The sequence below is a fragment of the Bufo bufo genome, chromosome 2 (genome assembly GCF_905171765.1).
Source record: "Bufo bufo chromosome 2, aBufBuf1.1, whole genome shotgun sequence".
Classification (NCBI taxonomy): domain Eukaryota; kingdom Metazoa; phylum Chordata; class Amphibia; order Anura; family Bufonidae; genus Bufo; species Bufo bufo.
Window position 1 is genome coordinate 145241456 of NC_053390.1, and position 23943 is coordinate 145265398.

Sequence of the window (23943 nt, forward strand, 5' to 3'; positions counted from 1 at the left end):
GAAGCTGAGTGCAACTATGCTTTCCCTTAGGGCTCATGCACACGACCGTGCTGTTTTTCGTGGTCCGCAAATTGCAGATCCGCAAAAAACGGATGCCACCTGTGTGCCTTCCGCAGTTTGCGGAACGGAACAGGAGGTCCATTATAGAAATGCCTATTCTTGTCCGCAAAACGGACAAGAATAGGACAGGACTCATCATTTTTGCGGGGCCACGGGACGGAGCAACGGATCTTTTGCAGACCCATTGAAAATTAATGGTTCCGTCCGTATACCGATTTAAAATATGGCCCGTATACGGAACGCAAAAAACGTTTGTGTGCATGAGCCCTTAGGCTTCGTTCACAGCACATCTACAGGCCACAGGAAAATCTCCTGATGTATACACAGACATTCCCATAAGTAAGAAAAATATGTTTGGCAGGGATAGGTCAGAATCTGGCATCTCCAACTGTGCGCAAAAGAGTATTGCATGAAACAATATTGAGGTACCCCACATAATAAATTATTTACTGACCCCCTGTTCCTTATGAGAATGGGTAATCACTCAATGCCATAATCATGTGTTGCATCCTTGAGCAATTTTCAAAGTGTCCAGATTGCAACTAACCATTTTGGCCTCATGCACACGACCGTTGTTGTGTTCCGTGTCCGTTGTTCCGTTTTTCGTGATTTTCTGCAGACCCATTGACTTTCAATGGGTCCGTTGAAAACTCGGCTGATGCTCCGTTTGCCATCCGCGTCCGTGATCCGTGGTTCCAGTCCATCAAAAAAATATAACCTGTCCTATTTTTTTCACAGAAAACGGTTCGCGGACCCATTCAAGTCAATGGGACCGTGAAAAAACGCAGAAAGATACAAGATTGTCATCCGCGTCCGTGCGTCCGCATCCGTATTTTTCCTATCATTTGCATGGCAAACTTGACTTAGATTTTTTTTTACTTTCCTTCATGTCTGGTGATCCTCCAAAAATAAAGGAAGACACACGGAAACAAAAATGGATCACGGAACAACGGAACCCCATTTTGCGGAACGGAACACAACAACGGTCGTGTGCATGAGGCCTAAAGTCTCAACTTTCAGCACCATTGAGTGATATTTCGAGTGCATGATCTAAGGAAGGCATCATAGGCTGCGGCACAGTAGAACTGTCTTCCCTGACCTTACTTTGTTTCCTGCTGCAAAGATACAGGCTTGTATAGAAAACCATCATTTCTTGTTAATTCATTTTTGTGACCACCATTACACACGTTCAAACCACTTCACCCCACAGTTGTAACACCCTCTACCAGAGACATTTTTATTTCTTTATGCACCTCCAGCCAAGGTTCATGATTGAGTGATTATGGCAAATATCCATAGATATCAAGCAGTAGCAGGTCTGCACAAGCCTTTATTTCTGTGTTGTATATACAGTAATACATCTCCACACAGTAGTGATCATTGCTAAACACTTTATTGTGGGACCCCAGTCAGTACCCCATGGCTACCTTTGGCCTGGGAGGAAGTGTGAGGGCTGGAATTCTCAGACAGACCACGACTCATCTGAGCCCACCTCACTGCATCATGAGTTCCTGCCCCGACCACAGGTCTTTTGTCCTGTGCTCACAGTTTGAGTATGGGTCAGCAGACTTCTGGATTCCAGGTCAGGATGTGAAAAATGACCCCCACGGAATTGAGTTGGAATAACTGCAGAAGATTATATGAGAGGGGGCATATCTATCAATGTTTTTTTAATTAGTGCGACATAAACTTTCCACCTTTATTGCCATGAGCGTAAATTGTATGCCGAAAATTGAGGTGATATTTAGCTGATCTTAGGTTGAGAACCTGTTTGAGTTTCTGCCTGTTGAAGGGCCTCAGTTTGAGAGTGTTTGTTGAGCTATTTCTGCGAGGAGGGAGTCATTTTGTTTTTGTTTTTTACTGCTGATTTCTAAAGCAATAACTACCGTATTTTTCGCTTTTATGAGACGCACCTGACGATAAGACGCACGCACCTAGGTTTTTTCAGGTGGAAAATAAGAAAAAAAAAATTTGAAACAAAAGGTGTGCTTTTGGTAAGTTTTGAACTAATGGTGGTCTGAGGATGACACTGTTATGGGCGGATCTGTGGCTGATGCATTGTTATGGGGGATCTGTGGATGACACTGTTATGGGGGATCTGTGGATGACGCACTGTTATGGGGGATCTGTGGATGACGCACTGTTATGGGGGATCTGTGGATGACGCACTGTTATGGAGGATCTGTGGATGACGCACTGTTATGGGGATCTGTGGATGACGCACTATTATGGGGGATATTTGTGGATGACGTACTGTTATGGGGGATATCTGTGGATGACGCACTGTTATGGGGGATATCTGTGGATGATGCACTGTTATGGGGGATATCTGTGGATGACGCACTGTTATGGGGGATGTGTGGATACTTATAGGGGGATGTGTAGATGACACTGTTATGGGGGGATGTGTGGATGACACACATATAGCATCTTATGCTGGTCCCCCTCATGGCCCTATGTGTCACATTATTACATTATTAATGTGCCCCCTCATGTCCATGACCCCATTACACCGGGCCCCGCTCACAGCAGTCTTTATATGTAAAGTCTATTTATTTAATGCTCAAGCGGTGGCTCTGCTTTGTTAAACTACCATAATCGTCTGTAGTAGTACTAGCTCACTCAAAGCAGCGGTCAGGCTGGCAGCGTAACGTCACTCACTCAGTCAGTCACACTCCTGACAGCTTCATTAATCAAGTGGGAGGGGCATGACCGACTGAGTGACGTTACACTGCCGGCCTGACCGCTGCTTTGAGTGAGCTAGTACTACTACAGACGATTATGGTAGTTTTACAAAGAGGGAGCCACTGCTTGAGCATTAAATAAATAAACTTTACATATAAAGACTGCTGTGAGCGGAGTACAGTTACTACGTCGGGTCCGGCCGCGAGTGCAACAGCAGTTGCCGGCCTCCAGCCCTCCTCCCACCCCGGGTGATAGAGGTTTACTGTAACTAATACATCGCAGGCCATGCTGTGCAGCATACGGCGATGTATCAGTGTCACCCATGTAAAAATGGCACCATTCGCTTTATAAGACGCACTGGGGGGAGTGCGTCTTATAAAGCGAAAAATATGGTAGGTGGCGCCTCCGGAGATGCCTCATTAGGTACAAAGAAGTTCTGAAGATGACTCTCCTCATAGGACCTATACGCCCTTTTTTAGACCTGGCGTGTTTAGGGAAAAGTTGCAGATTGTGGCGCAAATAACCTTGTGCCACAATCTGCGACAGAAATACACCAAAAAGTGGCGTAAATCTGTTAATAACAGATTACACTATCTCCAGATATCAAGATGTAAATCCCTCATTTTATCTTGTAGTTTATCCAGCATAACTGGAGGAATCTGGGATTTCTGCCATGAGGAGTCAAGAAGTAAATCTAGCGTCAGGTTTAAATCAGTACCCAGTATAATGTGACCTTCTGCAAAAAAGGTGTAAGGTCTCTAGAGCTTTAATTAACCAGGGGACTTGATTTGTGTTTGGGGCATAGGAATTAGCTATGGTATATGTTGTGGCTGCAATTTCACCCTTAACCAACAGAATCCTCCCCTCAGTGTTGCAATATTGTTGTTTCAGAAGAAACGGGACAGAGTGATGTATGGCTATGGATGCTGATGTAGCATGGGAACTATGGAACCAGTGTGTATAAGGGGATTTAGGTAGTTTGGGTATGCGAGTGATTTTAAAATTGGTTTCTTGGAAGAATACTGTAGTATGTGTGCCTTAAGTTTGCGTATTAGAAGGAGCGCATGGCTCCTCTTATGGAGGGAGTTAAAGCCATTAAGGTTGAAGGTTGTAAAAGTAAGTGTAGACATGTGTCCAAGAAACTGGACTTGCATATAGAATCAATACAATGTCACAATATAGGAGTGTGGAAAAGGGAGAGGAGGAAAAAGAATAGAAAAAGAAACAGGGTGGGGGGAATAGACTATAGACTGAACCTTTGAGTTCCGCCTCATGCACACGGCCGTTGTGTGTTTTGCGGTCCACAAATCGCGGATCCGCAAAACACGGATGGCGTCCGTGTGCGTTCCACAATTTGCGGAATGGCATGGACAGCCATTAATATAATTGCCTATTCTTGTCCGCAAAACGCGGACAAGAATAGGACAGGTTATTTATTTTTTTGCGGACCACGGAACGAAGCAACGGATGTGGACAGCACAAGGAGTGCTGTCCACATCTTTTGCAGCCCCATTGAAGTGAATGGGTCCGCATCTGAGCCGCCAAAACTGCGGCTCGGATGCGGACCAAAACAACAGCCGTGTGCATGAGCCCTTCTGAAGAGTAAATCTACAACCAGGTAGTTTCAATCTAGGGAAAAGCCCATTTGACAGGATATATGAAAAAAAGTGTGGGCCCTCACCCTGCCCAAATATGACGATGAATAGGCAGCAGCACTAATGCAATATGCACCCTGTGGGTATGGGTAAAATGGGGGTAACAAGGAAAGCAACAGATCCGAAGCTGTCCTGGCCAAAAGCCTTCAAGATCGTCTATCCAAATAAGTGGCATAGGAGTACACCCACATTATAAATAACTCTACCAAACTTATGGAAAAATAAAGCTAGACTGAATGAAATGAGACCAATAGTGAAATGAGACAATAACAAATGGCCTCAATTAGACCATTCACGTTGTACGTTATATAAAGTCTCATCCAAAGTTATTTTTAATAAACAAACACTTTCTATATCTTAGGCAAAGTCATTATTCCTCATATACTCGTATAGTGCACAGAATACATGAGCATTATATGACCAATGACCTCAGCGCCTTGTGGGGATCCTATAGATGGCACGGCGAACATACCAACTATTAGAGAGAAAAACAGTTCCGTTCTAAGAGGTAGCTTGAAACGATGGTCTCACCAATCCATCTTCAGTTCAGGTCTTCTGCTATGCACGTTGTGCCCTCTTCCCGTTGGAAGCTCAGATCCAGGGGTCATGTCTGGGAAGAGGCAGTAAGGTCGCTGGGTTCTCTGCTGGCATCCATGATGGAATCTCAATTGGAGTAAGGTTTAAGACAGGCCAAGCTTTTTTCCTGTCCTCTGAGGTACTGTAATGTATACGGATCCTGCGACCGTTATAGAGGATGGAAACTCCAGAAGGATAGAGTCAAGAATAGGACATATTGGGGGAAATTTATTGAGATTCCCATAGCAACCAATCACATTCCACCTTTCATTGTTCACAGCTCCTTTGAAAAATGAAAGGTGGAATCTAATTGGTTGCTATAGGCAACTAAGCCATTTTTACTTTGCACCAGTTTGATAAATCTCCCCCATTATTCCTGCAAAGCTGTTCTAGTAGCGGCCGTAGAATGTATCTCTTGCTGAGGGTAGAGGGAGCAATGTCCTGATAAAGGGACAGGACAGCTCCTTCATAGGTGATAGATGTCCTCTGGCTGGAGTTAGGATCTTGAAAGTGTCCACATATGAAAGAAGACCGCAGATCACATCGCGGGGTGTATCTTTTTTAGCCGGCTTGGGCCTCAGAGAGCAGTGGATCCTTTTGATGGCGATTGAGGATGCTGCTTCAGACCCCACTAGCTGAGTGAATGCTTCAGAGGCCACCTTGCCTAGGGAGTCGGCAGGCCAGGTCTTGGGTAAACCTTTTATGCAGATGTTTTTCACCGCCATGTTTTGGTTTCATCTCATCTGGCAGACGCATTTGAGAAGTCTCACTCTTCTATGAGAGAAATTTTTGCAGTCCAAGCTGACCTTTTTGCAGTTTAGCAGAGTTGGAGTTGTCAGATCCTTTGCCATTTGTGACCATGGTAAATGCTGAGAAGCTACGTCCTAGATTTGCAAGCGGGACTAAAGCCTGTAGGGGAATAACAATAGCACAGATTTCTGCTTCCATATCACCCACAGCATATAATAACGGATGTCCATGCCCCCTCTGTAAAGGATCGGGTGCTGGTTTTCCTTATGTTATCAGACATCCCAACCTGCAAAAACCCATTTCAGGGAGGTTTTCTTTCACTAACTTTTTATTACATTTTCCAAACATATGCAGTATCTGCACACTTTGCTCTATGGTGTGGAGGACTGGGCTCATTACCCTGCCCAAATTATCATATTTATGTATATGATTAAAGGGATTCTGTCACCACCTATAAGCCCTGTGAGCTAAACATCTGCTCATGTCCAGGGTAGCATTCTGATTTCTAAGGTGGCCTTATAAAAGCTATTTGTGGCTTTATTCTGCGGAAAAACAGGTTTTACTAACCTGTCAATCATTGAATTAAGGTGCCCAAGCAGGGGAGGTCTGTGGATACATGGTGCCCGGCCGCACGCATCGCCGTTCGTGCCCAGCGCCGCCTTCTACTCCTCAGTGCCGCCTCTCCCTCCCTCCCCCTCCTCCCGCTTTGAGATCCCGCGCGTGCGCACAGGCTCAGCCTGATGCGCCGTTGCGGACTGCTGGCATTGGCTTCTTCTTGCACTGTGCGCACGCGCCGAGAAGGGGACACTGTTACAGGTTGCCGGAAAGGTTTACTGCGAGTAAACTAGAGATGGGAAGTTCGGATCTTTCACATGAATCGGTTCATTTAAATCAGTTCATTCAAATGAACCGATTCATGAATCGAATCTTCGGTTCATTCGCTGAGCTGACATGAAGCAAGTGAACCAAAGCTTAGGTTGCGCAATGCGCATGCGCTGATGACGGATGCTTGGATTCACTTGCTGACTCGCTGAGTCGGCTCTTGGTCTGAGTCAGGAAGTTTATTCTTTAAAACCCTGTGTGTAATTATCTACCCCACTGTAGGAAAAAAACAAGCATCCAGGGGGGGGGGTGAATTTAACACTGGGGTAAATAATATAATTAAAATGGAGGGTTAAATGTGTAAATGTATTTTTTGTAAATACATCTCTCTCAATAGTTCTATAGCTACTGAATGAGACAGAAGAAGGGATGCCTTTAACATATATATCTCCTTGAGAAGCCAATTTGACCCTAAAGGGTTAATTCAACCTGTAATCTAAACTCTGTGTCCTGTCACTTTTCTTATCTCTCTGCTCTGCTATCAGTAAACCTTTCCTGTATATTGTCTCACATGTGGGCGTCAGGGAGCCGCTATCTAATAGCGGGAGACTCCCTGAACCTCCGGGAGACTTGAGATCCCTGTGTTATAAATGTTCATGGTGGGAAAACCCCTTTAATTCCTGCAGAGAGACGCATGGACAGCTGAGTTATTCTGCTTTATAAGCAGTATGAAATTATCATTAATTCAGTACACGGAAACAATTACCGTATGCTATACAATTGACTGCCTATAAGTAGTGCTTTATTACTGTGTTAGTAGCTTTTTAGCTCTGTTCCATTAGAGCACTGGTTTGCTGCAGCCATCTTCCATGCTTTACCCGGCAGCGCTACTTGTTCAGATGCTGTGTATAAGCACCTCGCCTCAAGCTTAAAGGGGTTGTCTCACTTCAGCAAGTGGCATTTATCATGTAGACAAAGTTAATACAAGGCACTTACTAATGGATTGTGATTGTCCATATTGCCTCCTTTGCTGGCAATGTTAAATTTTATCATCACATTATACACGGCTTGTTTCCATGGTTATGACCACCCTGCAGGGGCGTAGCTATAGGGGGTGCAGAGGTAGCAGTTGCTACCGGGCTAGGTGCACCCCTGAGGAGGAAGCATTGAGAAGCTATGGGGAGGGGAAGACGTTGGGGAAAGAAGGCTGTTTTGGGCACCTTAAATAGGAAAGCCCGACTATCTGGGCACCTGCAAGCTGTTTTCCAAAAGAAAAAAGCAGCTTTTTCTAAAGATTACATTAACACAAATTACATACAGATACAGTGGCATGCAAAGGTTTAGGCAACCCGATCAAAATTGCTGTTACTGTGAACAGTGAAGCAAGTAGAAGATTAAATGATTTCCAAAATACACAAAGTTAAATATTTATTAAAGACACATTCCCTTTGTATTCTAAGCAAAAACATTTTTTTTATTTTCATCTTTTACATTTTAAAAATAAAAAAAAAGTAAAAGAGCCCGAAGCAAAACTTTGGGCACCCTGCATGGTTAGTACCTAGTATAGGGGCATAGCTATAGGGGGTGCAGACGTAGCAGTCGCTACCGGGCCCAGTTGCTTAAGGGGGCCCAAAGACCCTTGTGCCACATAAGAAGACACCAGTATTATAGATAGTGCATTCTGGTCAAGTTACACCTCAGGTAGGAGAGAAGGGGTTAGGTCAAGAATTTGGCATGGAGGGGATGCCATTTAAATTTTTGCCTCAGGCAGCACAAAGGGGATGTGCTTCCCTGGCCACAAAGCATTGAGGGAAGGGGGGCCCCAAGCTGAACTCTTATACCAGGGCCCATGAGTATTTAGCTACGCCCCTAAACTAGTAGCACCCCTTTCACATGTATCACAGCTTGTAAACACTTTTTATAGCCGGATCCGTCTGACAAATGCATTGAAATACCGGATCCGTCTCTCCGATGTCATCCGGAAAAACGGATGCGGTATATATTTTTTTCACAGATTTAATGGTCTGCGCATGCGCGGACCGGAAGAACGGATCCGTCGATCCGGCACTAATACATTTCAATGGAAATTAATGCCGGATCCAGCATTCCGGCAAGTGTTCAGGATTTTTGGCCGGAGAGAAAACTGCAGCATGCAAAAAACGTAAGAGGGACTGAACTGATGCATCCTGAACGGAATGCTCTCCATTCAGAATGCATTAGGAGAAAACTGATCATTTTTTTCCGGTATTGAGCCCCTGTGACTGAACTCAATACCGGAAAAGAATAACGCTAGTGTGAAAGTACCCTTAACTGTTCACAGTAACAGTAATTTTGACCAGGGATGCCCTACATTTTGCATCCCATTGTTTGTTAACAGTGCTTCCGTGGGTTTTCTGTCCGTGCCTCCGCAAGTTTGTCTATCCCTGCACCAAATTTATCATCCAGCCTGAGCCACTATGATAAATTTTGTGCAGATCCACACAGCCTAAGGCCTCTTTCACACTACCGTATGGCTATTTCAGTGTTTTGCGGACCGTTTTTCACGGATCCATTGTTCTGTTTTTTTGTTTCCGTTGTGTTTCCGTTCCTTTTTTCCGTATGGCATATACAGTATACAGTAATTTTTTTTGCGGACCCCTTGACTTGAATGGAACCACGGAACATGATTTGCGGGCAATAATAGGACATGTTCTATCTTTCAACGGAACGGAAATACGGAAACGGAATGCATACGGAGTACATTCAGTTTTTTTTGCTGAACCATTGAAATGAATGGTTCTGTATACGGACCGTATATGGAACGCAAAAAACCGCCCGCAAAATGGAAAAATAAAAACGGTAGTGTAAAAGAGGCCTAAGGAAGCAATGTATCAATTTGCAACTTTTTCCACTTTTTGAAGCCAGTTTCTTTGCAATAAATTTACAAAATGTAATAATTTTTTTTAAACTGTCGCCTAATCATATTTATTGCATTTTGCACACCATCAGGGGACAGTTGCAACTTTTTTGTGAATTTTTTGCTAAAATTTGCAGTGATAAATTGGCTAAAAATATAGCTCTGGCCACAAAACTTCTAGACACCCTGTAGTAAATGTAAGACTATTTTTACACTCGCGTTTTGGGCAGATCCGTCATGGATCTGCAAAAACGGATCTGTTACAATAATACAACCGCATGCATCCATCATGAACGGATCAGTTTGTATTATCTGTAACATAGCCAAGACGGATCCGTCATGAACTCCATTGAAAGTCAATGGGAGACGGATCCGTTTTCTATTGTGCTAGATTGTGTCAGAGAAAACAGATCCGTCCTCATTGACTTACATTGTGTGCCAGAACGGATCCATTTGGCTCAGTTTCGTCAAGCGGACAACAAAACGCTGCAGGCAGCGTTTTGGTGTCCGCCCCCAGAGCGGAATGGAGACTGATCAGAGGCAAACTAATGCATTTTGAGCGGATCCTTTTCCATTCCAAATGCATTAGGGCAAAACTGATTTGCTTTGGACCGCTTGTGAGAGCCCTGAACGGATCTGACAAACGGAAAGTCAAAACGCGAGTGTGAAAGTAGCCTAAACTGGCAGTGCATGGTACAAACAACCCTAACAATGGCACAAATACATAAAAAATGTGGTGCAAATGATTGCTCCAATGACAAAACAGGGAAAATCATTCCACTTTTCTGATACAACATACTTGATACATTACCACCTAAGGTGACGCCATGTACAGGCTTAGTAAATCGACCCGTGTGCTCTGAAGTATGTGAGCCACTGTAAGGCCCCTTTCACACGGGCGAGATTTCCGCGCGGGTGCAATGCGTGAGGTGAACGCATTGCACCCGCACTGAATCCGGACCCATTCATTTCTATGGGGCTGTGCAGATGAGCGGTGATTTTCACGCATCACTTGTGCATTGCGTGAAAATCGCAGCATGCTCCTCTTTGTGTGTTTTTTTTACGTAACGCAGGCCCCATAGAAGTGAATGGGGTTGCGTGAAAATCGCAATCATCCGCAAGCAAGTGCGGATGCGGTGCGATTTTCACGCACGGTTGCTAGGAGACGATCGGGATGGGGACCCGATCATTATTTTCCCTTATAACATGGTCCTATTCCTCACAAAAGAAGACAGAAGAGATGCCGGGCTGCGCGAACAAGTGGATTAAGTTGAGTTAATTTTTTATTTTTATTTTTTTAACCCCTCCAGCCCTTCTGTACTATGCATTCTGTATTCAGAATGCTATTATTTTCCCTTATAACCATGTTATAAGGGAAAATAATAACATCTACACTACAACTAACCCAAACCTGAACTTCTGTGAAGAAGTTCGGGTCTGGGTACCACAGTCGGTTTTTTATCACGCACGTGCAAAACACATTGCACCCGCGCAATAAAAACTGAACATCGGAACACAATCGCTGTCAAAACTGACTGCAATTGGGTACCTACTCGCGCGGGTTTGCATTGGATGCCTTTTTGGTGACTGTCGTGTCGCATTATAAAAATATTGCGCAACTTTTCTGCGACAAGAAGTCGCACGACACATGTCGCCCTAGCCTAAGAACGCTTGCACCTACTACATGTCTCATAAAAACAGGAATGCCATATAAACGCTGCATGCCATTTCAGACACTACGCTGCCTCTGAAGGCGCCAGTAAAGGGGCTGGAAACCAGCTTGCCACATGGGCCACCTCTTTTGAGAAGGTCACATGAGCTAGTGTGGCTAGGACTGGCATGCCGACTTTTGGACAATTGCTTCCACTAGTTCACCTGGTAGAAGTTTCCCTTTAAAGGTATCACATAGATTAAGTCACTCTACAGTTATGTTCTGCAACATGCCTGGCTTTGGACGGCTCAGAAATATTTGCCTAAGGCCGGCCACTCCTATCTCACTCATTCCTTTGCTTAGACAAGATGCCTATGACAAGACATACTGATTAGCAGTCAAGCCACGAAAGAGCTTCCCAGCTTAACTGTCAATAGAAGGTAAGGATATTTCCCTTTTTCGATGTATTTTATGTTTTTTCATATGTTCCTTCTCGTGGTTACATAACGTTGAAGGTGTTTGCTTTATGCTGCTCCCATATGACCCTTTGTATGTGCTCGTACGAGACCCTGACAGCTAAACACTTGTCTTCCAACTTTCACTGTGCGAAATGTCTTATTGAATAGCTGAATGTTTATCTGGGAGTAGGTAGCATGCACAATGGGGTACGACATTCAGGCTGGGACACTACCGGAAAGAGGGGGCATAGCTTCTAAGTCACAGGGAGCTGTGACAGGACATACCTGACGTAGCTTAGTAGTTACACCGTATCCAACAACAATGAACTCAGTAAATAGGTCCCGATGTGTGTCAATGTAAGATACAGTATAAACCGCAATATATCCACTATACCGTATACCACAGAATATTGTGTAGGAACGGTGACCGTGGACCAGGAATGGCTCTTTTCTTCTCGTCACTGGGGGTCAGCATGTATTCCTCATTCATACAGTACTTGCTGCCCTTGGCATAGATCAGTCCATACTTAATTTTTTTTCAATGCAATTGGAAAACCAGAAAGCGGTATATTTCTGGTGTTTTTGAGATGGTATGTTGCATAATCGGTGCATCATAGGTTGTGTATCACCTGTTACTGTTTATGTTCACTTTATTCTTTATTGTTATAAAGTGACAAGGGAGGAGCGTTACTGTTATAAAGTGCAGCTTTTTTTTGTGGCCGAATCCCGCTATATTTGCCAGGTGGTGGCCGGATCTCCACCAATACCAGATCCAGAGAGGTCCAGCCTGCCAGATCTCTTACCGCATATGTGAAGCTTGCCTTAAAATTCCTATTTTTGTTTCCATATTGTATATATTTTTGTTCTATACCGTGTTCCGAGTCGTCGTTTTCTTTAGATTTGTTCTGTTTTTTAAAAGGAAGTCTGTCAGTGGCCAGGAGGCAGAGCTTCACTATGACCTGCTCCCTGCATTGAGCTGTGTCACGGCCCCTCCAGCTGGAGTGGTGTCATGGTGGTGAGGGTTGTAAAGCAGCTCAATGCTGACAGCACTTCACAGTGAAGTTCCACCTCCACATTCGCTCTACTCCTGATGATAAAAGCTCCACAAAATGAATGTTTGTCCCACTCGCCACTACCTGCTGCTGCCAGCAGTTTAGAATGGTCAATACTGCTGGCAGATTCTCTTCAATCGATTAAATGTTTTTTTGCTGTTTTTGTGATGTTGAAAAAATATGCATGATAAAAAATGGAACAAATATGCACATGTGGACTAGGCAAACACAAAAGATGTGCATTTGAATTCAACCCATTGACTTCTATCGGTCGAAAATAATACCCATACAGATTTATTAGTACAAGCTGCATTTTTAAGGGCCAACATACAAATTAAAAGATGCAGGTATAAAAATGGAAACATGAATACAATAATTAGTGTGTTTTTTTTAATGAAATTAATACAGATCCATAAAATGCAGCCAATTTATTTAAAGATCTTGTTTCAAGTTTCAAGAGGGGGTAACTAACTGATTGGTGGGAGTCCCACTGCTGGGATCCCTGCTGATCCCGAGAACTGGCTCCTGTTCCCCCAATCTGATGGTTGAGCATGCACCTTGCCACTCTAGTCTCAATGGGATTGCCAAAGATAACGGAGTACAGTGCTATTTCGGGCGCTCCCATGAAGAATGAAGGAGTGGTTGGGTGCATGCTCGACCTGCTACTGCATCAGATTAGGGGATGGAACCCCTGTTCTTAGGATCGGCGGGGATATCTTAAAAACTTGGCACAACCCCTTTAATGAGTGTAACACTTTCCTACAATAAAGACTAATTTCTAGAGAGATGTGATTGAACAATGAAGGGTTCTGAAGTTTTACACACTTAGGCAGAATGCACACGACTGTGGAACATGGACGTGAGCGGTCCGTGGTATCCCGGCCTGGCATCCTGCTGAGTGCTGGAGAGCACGGCCCCATTGGTTGCTATGATGCCGTGCGCTTCGTACCGCTGCTGCAGTACAGTGATACACTCATATGATCTATACGAGAGTATTACTGTACTGCAGCGGCGGCACGAAGCGCACGGCGTCGTAGCAACCAATGACGCTGTGTGCTCCTGCTCTCATCAGGATGCCAGGCCGGGATACCACAGACCACTCACGTCCGTGTTTCACAGTCGTGTGCATTCAGCCTTAGGAGGGAATTTACCATGTTCCAGAAAAGTGGCAAATTTTCGCAACACTCACACTTTTTTTAAGCTGGTGGGGCTTGGCCTCCCACGGTCCAGCAGATATACTACACTACAAACGTAAAATACAAATGCAATAGCACTCTGCAACCAGCATTCTGCCCTGCCTCCATGCTGGATGAGGCATTGGTGTACATTTTGGCCAAAGCGTAATAAGCCACTCACCACGTCAAGGTCGCCTCTATGGAGTGGTCCCTAACACTAGTTCCTACCTGTTTATGGGCCATGACAGCCACACAAAGTCCAGGGAATGCAGGTCAGCATGCACGCCAAGCACACTCTGCTTTTAACCGCGTCCGGTGCCATTACAGCTTTCATCGGATCCAGGGATGCAAGTACCAACATGCATGCTGATCCCACTATATACTTCTCCTAGAGCCAAATGGCTACTGGTAGGTTCTATATAAACAGACTCAGTTTTATACTGACTTTAAAACCAGCCTCCAGGACAGATTGACTGGTCAGGTGTGCATGACTCCAAGGAGATCGCCACGCCTACAATATATACTACAAAGAAAAAATGTGGGGGATTGGGTCAGCACAACCCTGTATGCAGGTGCACATCGTTATGGCGAAATACATATACAAACACAAAATACAAATGCAATAGCACTCTGCAACCAGCACTCCGCCCTGCCTCTATGCTGGATGAGGCATTGGTGTGAGACAAGGTGAGTGGCTTATTACGCTTTGGCCAAAATGTACACCAATGCCTCATCCAGCATAGAGGCAGGGCAGAGTGCTGGTTGCAGAGTGCTATTGCATTTGTATTTTGCGTTTGTATATGTATTTTGCCATAGCGATGTGCACCTGCATACAGGGTTGTGCTGACTCAATCACCCACATACTACACTACACTTTGCACCTGAAACTGTCATTAATTATAGTGCAAATTTACAATTAGATTTTCTGGTGTACAGACACGGGTCGGTAAAGTAGGCAATTATTGCATGCTTGTCAGAGCTGCTTTTACGTGCACCAATCTCCTCTGTATGGGAATGGACAATCACTACAGTGATCGCTTGTCCCCAAACACATTCAGTTTACACAGGACAGTCTGCTTCTAAGTTCGGGCTCATGCACACAGACGTATTTACTTTCCGTGTCCATTCCGGTTTTTTTTTTGCGTATGTTGAACCATTCATTTCAATGGGTTCGCAAAAAAACAACAAAAAAACTAAGTTACTCTATGTGCATTCCGTTTCTGTATGTCCGTTTTGCAAGAAAATAGAACATATATTATTGTCTGCATAACGGACAAGGATAGTGCTGTTCTATTAGGGGCCAGCTGTTCCGTTCCGCAAAATACAGAATGCACACGGACGTCATCCGTATTTTTTGCAGACCGCAAAATACATACGGTTTTGTGCTTGAGCCCTAACAGTGATTTAGGTGACCGCAACAACTACGCTTTCACCCAATGGACATTAGCTGATCGGTGGCACCTTTGTTTCAGTAACTCACAATTTTCTAGACCAGGGATGCCCAACCTGCAGCCCTCCAGCTGTTGCAAAACTACAACTCCCAGCATGCCTAGACAACCTACAGCTATTAGGGCATGCTGGGAGTTGTAGTTTTACAATAGCTGGAGGGCCGCAGGCTGAATCTAGACCTTTACTTATCAGAACAAATGAAACGTTATATATTCTTTGCAACAATTCTTCATGGTTTTCAATATCTCTGCTTGCTGTCATTTAATAGTAACACTTTTTGTTCACATTCATGCTGCAATATATCACAGTATGTAAGAGCTATCAGTCAGGAATACATAAGAGGAGAGAAATCTCTGCTGCTGTCAAGTCTAGAACTGCAGAAACGTATACACTGTAACAAACTGTCAGCAGTGTGAAAAGAACTAAGCAATGACGTTGGCATGGCTCAAACCAGTGCCACCCTATTCTTTCTCTCCTATGTCCAATGGAAAGAAAACACCTTGTCAGTAGTGAGACGGCCATATTGACTCCCTGACGTCAGTGAGAAACCGTACTTTATTATAAGAACGGAGGGCCACAAAATCTTGTGTGACAGGTCAGGGGACAGGGGACCTCCTGCACACTTCTCATCAATGTGAATACGTTCTAAGGAGAGAATTCAGGTATTGAGTGTCAGAAAGCAATTCTGAATGTGGCTAAACAACTACCAAGGTAATGGGCACAGTGATGCAGATCAACTCCTCAAACCTGTTCAGCCACATTGCACAGATTGATAGTGTTCTGCCTTCTACAAAGGACTGATAACAACTGTAAAACTGTAACATTTCAAAGGAGTTTTATTATGTACAGGCCGACTGTTATGGGGGAATAACTTAGAGACATATCAAACGTTTTGATCAGAAGAGGAGAGAAAACCACTCACAAAGCACGCTCTCTCCTCAAGGATGGAATCAAGGAGGGCCCATAGACTTTCTATCGAGTCCGTCTTGCTTCCTCTCCTGCAGCGAGTGAGCGCAAAATGAGTGATTTCTCTCCTCCTTGTAACGATCCCAGACCCCCAGTGGTCAAAACATTTGATGAGCCTCGGACATATCAAAAGCTTTACGAACACTCAAGTGACCCTATAACTGTTTCGCTGCCCGGGGTGTTTCGACATTTTGCACCTCTGGTTGCCAGGACAATTTTTACAGTTTCAACATGTACAAATAAAACTAAAATTATTGAATAAAAAAACCATACTAACCCCCCCATATATTTTTTTAAACAATGTCAAAATGCCATTCAGCACTTTATACACATTCCTGCAACTTTGCATCAAAGTATAATTTTTTTTATAAAAATTGGCTAAAAGTTGACATTAGTGGGTAAAAATGTTACTTGAGCTGAAAGGTACGGTATATGCATCACACCTCCTAAAAATAAAACTTCAACTTGCGCAGAGTTCATACATACACCTGACATCTAAAGTTACATGCACATATCTTCATAATCACTAGTTGACTGTCGATAGTCATGTCCACCTTCATTTAAATTTGTGACAAACAGAAATACATTTTTTTTAATGCATTAAAATAAACATTTGCACCTAAAACTCACATCCAAGCAGAGATTTCTGCATAAAAACAATGTAAAAATAATGGATACCACAAACATACTGTATACATTAACAAGAGCTTGTGCTCTTAACCCCTTAATAACTGCCAATACGAGTTTTTATTGTAGGCCGTCATGCAGTGGAGAGCAGGGGCTCAGCTCTCATATGTGAGCCGGGTTCCTGCTTTAACGGCCCAGATTGGCAAAATCACTGATCTGAGCTGTTAAACCCCTTAGATGCTGCAGTCAATAAACCACTGGATCTAAGCTGTTACAGAGGGAGCACTCTCCTTCTGTCTCCCATAGGCACACCACAAATGACAGTGCGGGGTGCCAATGCTGTGCATGGCAGCCTGGGACCTAATGAAGGCTCCAGGCCTGCTTGCAGTGTTTACTATCAGGCTACGCCTCCGTGGTGCAGTATAGCACTGACAGTATAATGCTTTGTACAGCATAAGCTCTACAACGAATTACAGAAGTGATCAAAATATCACCTGTTACAGCCCCCTTGTGGGACTAGTAAGTGGTTGAAAAAAAAAGATTTTATTAAATAAAAAAAATCTCCAAGTTAAAACAAATACACCTTTTTTCATTGAAAAAAAAAGCTTTTCAATGGAAAAAAATGTCAAAGACAAAATCCCCTCCACATATTTGGTATTGCCGACCTGCACAACATTTATGATGTAATTTATCCCATACGGTAAATGCCATAAAAAATAAAAAGTGCCAGAATTGTTGTTTTTTGCTTATTCGCCAACAAAAAATACAGAATAAAAAAAAAACTATTAAAAAGCGTTATATGCCCAAAATGATTCAAATAAAAACTTCAAGTTGTTCCCACAAAAATCAAGCCCTAACACAGCTATGTAGAAAGAAAAATAAGTTATCTTGGGATGCGGTAATGCAAAAATATTTTCATTTTTTTCCTTTATTGTGCAAAAGTAGTAAACCTTCAAAAAACTATATGTATTTGGTATCGCTGTAATTGTACTGACCTAGACCATAAAGTTATCATGTTATTTAGGGTCCATTAAGAAGTCCGTAGTGCATTGCGGATCCGCAATACACCTGGCTGGCACCCCCATAGAAATGCCTATTCTTGTCCGCAATTGCGGACAAGAATAGGACATGCTCTATTTTCTTGTGGCGCTGTGGACCGGAAGATCGGAGGCGCACTCCGGAAATGCAGATGCAGAGAGCACATAGTGTGCTCTCCGCATCCATTCCATCCCCATAGAGAATGAATGGGTCAGCACCTGTTCCGCACAATTGCGGAACAAATGCGGACCACACTTGCGGACGTGTAAATGGAGCCTTATGCTGAAAAATGAACCCCGCTAAATTTATAACGTAAAAACTCAGTGGCAGTATCGCAGTTTTTTCCTATCCCCCAGAGAAAAAGTTAAAAGGGTCTTCTGGGATTTTTATGCTGATGAGCTATCCTTTAGATAGGTCATCTGTATCTGATCGGTGGGGATCTGACACCCAGGACACCCGTCAACCAGCTGTTTGAGAAGGCACCGGAAGACACAGGAGTGTCGGTCACTTCTCAAACAGCTGATCGGTGGGGGGCCGGGTGTCAGACCCCCACCAATCAGATACTGATGACCTATCCTCAGTATAAAAATCTCAGAAAACCCTTTTAATAAAAGTAATAGAGATCGCCTTGGCGTGCGTCAGACGGGCTCAAATAATTTTGTACAAAATGTATTTGCTAAGCATCTCTAATTTATTAGCATAGCATTGGCAATACAATATACCTTTGTACTTTATTTGGTTTGTAGAGTGCATTATGTGTTGTTCTTTTAATAAAAGTAAGTTATATGTACAGTACACCAAAATGTCATACGGCTGCATAGATCGAAAAATAAATAAGTTAAAGCTCTTGGAAGGAGACAATCAAAAAATGAAAAAAATGCTTGGTCACTAAGGCCTCTTTCACACGGGCGTCGCGTGTGAGGGCCGGATAGGATGCGGGTGCGTCGCGGGAAAATGCGCGATTTTTCCGTGCGAGTGCAAAGCGTTTTAATGTGTTTTGCACGCGCATGAGAAAAATCGGCATGTTTGGTACCCGAACCCGGACTTCATCACAGAAGTTCAGGTTTGGGATCGGTGTTGTGTAGATTTTATTATTTTCCCTTATAACATGGTTATAAGGGAAAACAATAGCATTCTTAATACAGAATGCTTAGTAAAATAGGGATGGAGGGGTTCTTTGATGACCTGAGAGGAAAAAGACCTTTGGTGACGTCACTGCGCTCATCACATGGTCCATCACATGATCCATCACCATGGTGATGGACCATGTGATAAGCGCAGTGACGTCACCAAAGGTCCTTTTCCTCCCAGATCATCAAAGAAGAAGAAAGAAGAAAAGCCGGGCAGCGCGAACAAGTGGATGAGGTGAGTTTAATTATTCTTAATTTTTTTTAACCCCTCCATCCCTATTTTACTATTAAGAATGCTATTATTTTCCCTTATAACCATGTTATAAGGGAAAATAATAATGATTGGGTCCCCATCCTGATCATCTCCTAGCAACCTTGCGCGAAATCGCACTGCATCCGCACTTGCTTGCGATTTTCATGCAGCCCCATTCACTTCTATGGGGCCTGCGTTGCGTGAAAAACCCAGAATATAGAGCATGCTCTGATTTTCACGCAACGCACAAGTGATGCGTGAAAATCACCGCTCATGTGCACAGCCCCATAGAAATTAATGGGTCCGGATTCAGTGTGGGTGCAATGTGTTCACCTCACACATTGCACCCGCGTGGATAACTCGCCCGTGTGAAAGAGGCCTAACACCCAAAATGCATGCAGGGAAAGGAGTTAAAAACACTTAATCAGAGGCCATAAAATATTTGGATCTCAAATGCATTAAAATGGATACTATACACGGCAAACAGCTGACATGTTACCAAAATGTTACGTTGGTTCTGAGAGTGCACAGCATACAATATACAGTGGACCCTCAAGTTACAATATTAAATCGGTTCCAGGACGACCATTGTATATTGAAACCATTGTAAGTTGAGTAATCGGTTCCAAAGTCCCAAAATGTCATCCAAGATGGCAAAAAATGAAGATTTAAAGAGGACATTTTATGGTTTTGTACTAACGGAGATAAATACCTTTAGGCTGGGTTCACACGAGCGTGTCCGGATTAGTTCCGGATGCGTCCCGGTGTGTTGCGGCAAACCCGCGCGAGTAGGAATGCAATTGCAGTCAGTTTTGACTGCGATTGCGTTCCGATGTTCAGTTTTTATCGTGCGGGTGCAATGTGTTTTGCACGCGCGTGATAAAAAACCGACTGTGGTACCCAGACCCGAACTTCTTCACAGAAGTTCAGGTTTGGGATCGGGGTTGTGTAGATGTTATTATTTTCCCTTATAACATGGTGATGGACCATGTGATTGGAGCATGTGATCTGACATCACCAAAGGTCCTTTAGCCCATAGTTTATCTTTTAAAGAACTAAAGAACGGGAGAACTACGCGAACAAGAGGAGAAGGTGAGTTAATTTTTTTTAGTATTTTTAACCCTCAATTGACCTTGTACTAAGCATTCTGTTTTCAGAATGCTATTATTTTCCCTGATAACCATGTTATAAGGGAAAATAATACAGTGAATAGACTGTCACCTAGCAACCATGCGTGAAAATCGCACCGCATCCGCACTTGCTTGCGGATGCTTGCGATTTTCACGCAACCCCATTCACTTCTATGGGGCCTGCGTTGCGTGAAAAACGCAGAATATAGAGCATGCTGCGATTTTCACGCAACACACAAGTGATGCGTGAAAATCACCGCTCATCTGAACAGCCCCATAGAAATGAATGGGTCAGGATTCAGTGCGGGTGCAATGCGTTCACCTACCGCATTGCACCCGCGCGGAAAACTCGCCCGTGTGAACGCAGCCTTACTTGCGGGTACCCCCTGCTGATGCTACCACCCTGCCTGATTTTTTAAAATAGCGCTCTTACGCCCCGCTGTGCCCCCCTGCACTTTTCGCGCTCAGTATGCTAATACTGAGCATCGGTAAATATAGAAAGGAGACCAAAAGTGGCCCACATGCCAAGACTATAATAGTAGTACATCAATACATATTGTGGCAAAATAAGGGGGCCAACTATAAAGGGATATACGGTAAGTACCAGCTCCTGAATCCAGAACAAAACCTACAAACAAAAATGGAGCTCACAGTACCAGTAAAAATTATTATATTTTATTAAAGTATAACTGTCGTATTTTTAATTTTTTTTGGAGTATTGGATTGTGGGGATTAATATCTCCTTGGTGGCCCTATTTCAAATTTTCACTGTGTATTCAATTACTCCTTAATTCCACATTTTTGTTCCCTGTACTGCCTACTTTTACCTGTGCTTAAAATAGGGTTGCTATCTGTTGGGAGGACAGAAGCATGCAGTCTGCAAGGTCAGATTACAGACAGCCAGGGACTGTAAGTAAATGTATAAAGCCAGGTCCTCCCCAGCAGCTGATAACAGTGCTTGGGCTGTGTGCACTTCTCCCTGTCCCTGCGCTTGGCAGACGCTCCCTCACTCAGCAGACCTGGAGAATGCAGAGTTGAAGCAGCGCAGACCAGGGAAGGGAGATCTGCCATCTGCTCAGTGTATAAATGAAAGCAACATGTGGTAAGAGGACCCCTTTGTGCTGCAGGAGATTAACCCTTTAGGGGGAGGGCTCTGGTTACTGACACTTTTGGGGGGCTATTGTTACTGGCTAGTGAGGGCAGGCGGGATTAGCCTCAGGGTGAGGGCAGTGGCGGCCATCTTAACTGAATAGTGAAATTGCAGTTTTATGCAGACTGGTTGCTAAGGGCTGAATCTTATTAAATATGGGGTAAGTCAGTCTAATAGTAACTGATTCTGGAATATCATGTTATTAGTAACTACATATATGAAAATTGAAATTAGGGTCTAAGTGTGACAGTTATCCTTTAAATCACAGAAATGTAAAAAGACAATGTCACTTTAAAAGGAACGGTAGCAGAAATAAACACACCATTCTGGTCGTTACACAGGCTAAATGTTAATAATATGTTGTAAATTCTTATATAGAAGATTTAGTAAGAGTATGTCCCATATGTTAAATTATATAAACAATAATAACTCATGAACCCATAATCGTTCACACCAATTCATTAAAGAATAGCAATAAAGTAGTGCCCGGGATCAAAGAAATAAGTCTACCCTTTGCATGAAAGCCTGGGACCTACTGCAAGGAACTTACCCTACCCCGACCCGCGTTTCGGTGTGCCTTCGTCCTGTGTGAACGAATATGGGTTCCTGACAGTTATTATTGTTTATATGATTTAACATATGGGTTAAATCTTCTATATAAGAATTTACAACATATTATTAACAATTAGCCTGTGTAACGACCAGGATGGTGTGTTTCTTTCTGCTACCTTTCCTTTTAAAGTGACATTGTCTTTTTACATTTCTGTGATTTAATAGAATATAATATTTTTTACTGGTACTCTGTGAGCTCCATTTTTTTGTAGGTTTTGTTTAATACGGAGCATCGGTACAGGGAGGAGTAGATGCCAGGGTTCTCAATGGGCATCTCCTTCTCCCTGGCTGTGCCGTGATCCAAGCCAGGGAGAAAAAAAAGCTCACCTTCTCCTGGCGTCTCCTCCTCCCTGTACCGATGCTCAGTATTAGCATACTGAGCACAGAAAAGTGCAGGGGGGCACAGCAGGGTGTACGAGCGCTATTTTAAAAAATCAGGCAGGGTGGCAGCATCAGCAGGGGGTACCCGCAAGTAAAGGTATTTATCTCCGTTAGTACAAAACCATGAAAGGTCCTCTTTAAGGAAAATAAGCAGAAAACTGAGACAGATAAAACAAGTCATTACATATTACAATCAGGAATAGCTGCTAACTAGCAACTAATCCAGCTATTACCAGAGAAGTGGCCTTGATTGGCTGGATCTGAGTTTGAGACATTGTATATTGAGTCTAGTTTCAACTTACGATGGGTCAGAAAAGACCATTGTATGTTGAAAATATTGTATCCTGAGGCCATTGTATCTTGAGGGATCACTGTATATAAAGTCAGGTCCATAAAGATTGGGACATTGACACAATTCTAACATTTTTGGCTCTATACACCCCCACAATGGATTTGAAATGAAAAGAACAAGATGTGCTTTAGGCTACTTTCACACTAGCGTTCGGGTGTCCGCTCGTGCGCCCCGTTTGAAGGGGCTCACGAGCGGCCCCGAACGCATCCGTCTGGCCCTAATGCATTCTCAGTGGAGGCGGATCCACTGAGAATGCATCCGCCTGCCAGCGTTCAGCCTCCGCTCCACTCGGTGAGCGGACACCTGAACGCTGCTTGCAGCGTTCGGGTGTCCGCCTGGCCGTGCGGAGGCGAGCGGATCCGTCCAGACTTATAATGGAAGTCAATGGGGACGGATCCGCTTGAAGATGACACAATATGGCTCAATCTTCAAGCGGATCCGTTCCCCATTGACTTTCAATGTAAAGTCTGAACGGATCCGCTCAGACAACTTTCACACTTAGAAAATTTTCTAAGTTTTAATGCAGACGCATCCGTTCTGAACGGATGCGAACGTCTGCATTATCGGAGCGGATCCGTCTGATGAAACATCAGACGGATCCGCTCCGAACGCTAGTGTGAAAGTAGCCTTAACTGCAGACTGTCATCTTTAATTTGAGGGTATTTACATCCAAATCAGGTGAACGGTGTAGGAATTACAACAGTTTGCATGTGCCTCCCACTTGTTAAGGGACCAAAAGTAATGGGACAATTGGCTTCTCAGCTGTTCCATGGCCAGGTGTGTGTTATTCCCTCATTATCCCAATTACAATGAGCAGATTAAAGGTCCACAGTTCATTTCAAGTATGCTATTTGCATTTGGAATCTGTTGCTGTCAACTCTCAAGATGAGATCCAAAGAGCTGTCACTATCAGTGAAGCAAGCCATCATTAGGCTGTAAAAACAAAACAAACCCATCAGAGAGATGGCAAAAACATTAAATGTGGCCAAAACAACTGTTTGGAACATTCTTAAAAAGAAGGAACGCAATGGTGAGCTCAGCAACACCAAAAGACCCGGAAGACCACGAAAAACAA

The 23943-nt window shown here is 43.7% G+C and overlaps 1 protein-coding gene across 1 annotated transcript in view; it reads left to right on the forward strand.

Moving 5' to 3' along the window:
- Window positions 1-11475: 11475 nt before the first annotated feature.
- CAST (calpastatin) overlaps window positions 11476-23943 on the forward strand; it is a 205614-nt gene continuing 193146 nt past the window's right edge. Inside the window, exon 1 of the mRNA XM_040421563.1 lies at window positions 11476-11535. The gene's annotated coding sequence lies outside the window, so the exon portion shown is untranslated. The remainder of the gene's footprint in view (window positions 11536-23943) is intronic.